The sequence below is a fragment of the Sinocyclocheilus rhinocerous genome, unplaced genomic scaffold (assembly GCF_001515625.1).
Source record: "Sinocyclocheilus rhinocerous isolate Xijiao unplaced genomic scaffold, SAMN03320098_v1.1 scaffold37072, whole genome shotgun sequence".
In the NCBI taxonomy this organism is placed as follows: domain Eukaryota; kingdom Metazoa; phylum Chordata; class Actinopteri; order Cypriniformes; family Cyprinidae; genus Sinocyclocheilus; species Sinocyclocheilus rhinocerous.
Genome location: NW_015624855.1, coordinates 1 through 1,562, shown reverse-complemented (window position 1 = coordinate 1,562; position 1,562 = coordinate 1). Strand labels below are relative to the sequence as shown.

General features: G+C 37.9%; 1 long non-coding RNA gene across 1 annotated transcript; it reads left to right on the top strand.

Annotated features, from left to right (window-relative positions):
• The first annotated feature begins 427 nt into the window (after window positions 1-427).
• On the top strand, window positions 428-1,452 carry LOC107746399 (uncharacterized). The gene is made up of 4 exons (XR_001640684.1): window positions 428-681; window positions 769-892; window positions 1,094-1,163; window positions 1,265-1,452. It is a non-coding gene; the product is annotated as an uncharacterized LOC107746399 (long non-coding RNA).
• Window positions 1,453-1,562: the final 110 nt, after the last annotated feature.

Here is a 1,562-nt window from a genome sequence, read left to right as displayed (position 1 = left end):
TTGCTTTCCAGATTGTGACATTGTTTCTAGTGAAACTGAATGTCCGGAGGGAAATAATGTAGTGCAGGCTATTTTTTGGTTCATTATGATTTCACTGAATTGTTAAAGTGAGTTCTGATTTTTATGTGGTTTAATGTGCACTGATAAATTGTGTTCATAACTTTAAGTAAACAGGGTCAGTTTTGATTTCATGATGTCTTTAAATTGAATGAGAAAAGTTAAGTATACAATTTGAGCTTGTGGGAAAACAAGCCAGTTGGGTTCAAGCGTTTAAACCCAAAACATCATCAGCAAGGCTTTATTTTGCTGTAATCAGAAGCTGTGTGGTCTGGGATACATATTTCACACAGGCTGGTTTGCACACGTGAAACCGGTTTACACAAATAGTAATAAAAAAAGTCATTTTAAAAATTTAACTATTTTTTACTCTTTTAAAAAGAAAATGTGTGATTTTATTTACCAGATCTTTATCAGTTAAAATGGTCCTTTCTGTCTATCAGGTCGTCTTAGTAAAGCTCACAAGGACAAAGAGAGAGAAAAAGAGCAGGAACAGCAGAGGGAACGAGAGCAGAGGATAAACAGCAAAGATGACAGAGGAAAGACAGATAGAGATCGAGAGAGGGGGAAGGACAGAGACCGAGATCAGAAGAAAAGAAAACACAGAGAATCAAGTGCAGACAAGTAAGACAGGCACTCAAGAACACAGTATTTTGCATGTATATGTTACTGAATCAGTATTTAATTGCATGAACTTGCTCTTCGTCCCAGAGAGAAGCCTCCTCCAGCAAAGGAGTCGCGGCCCTCACCTCCAGCCCCCTCATGGCTCCAAAGAGACCTCCATGTGCGTTTCATCGATAAAGCATTCAAAGGAGGCAAATACTACAACTCAAAGGTGCTTCTATTATAGTGAGCCTGGTTAGTTTCGTAAAGTATCTGTTTTTATGCTGAGAGATACTAAAGTGTCTGTATTGGTGTTTTGGAGGGAAACACACAGGATGTGTTCTTGTCTTCATAAATAAGCTGAACACATTTTGACACAAAATATTAGTATACATTTAAGTTATACATTTTTGAATTTGTTTCATGTGTTTAGATGAGAGTGGAGGACGTCCTGACGCCCCACACCTGTGTGTGTCGTACAGAGGAGGGCAGACTGCTGGACGGTATGACACACTCTGACCTTGACCATTATAAGAGACATTTTAACAGTGAGGCTTTTTGGTCTAATAGCTGGTTGTAAGTTTTACTCATTTGTCTATTTCAGATATTAGACAGAAGATGCTAGAGACCATTGTACCCAAGAACGACTCAGACTACATTATGGTGGTTCTGGGAGAACACAAAGGACAGGTATATGGATTCACTTGCTTGTGTAGTACAGCATGGCTCTGTGCCAAATCCTAGTGGGCTGCCTACTTAGACAGCATTGTAAGCATCATAGACACACTCCTGACATCATGTTGATGATAATAGCCAAATTTGTTAATGTTAACTAAAACGATTAAATATCATTTTTGATAATTGAAATAAAGCTAAAATAAAATATAAATATCAGATGAGAA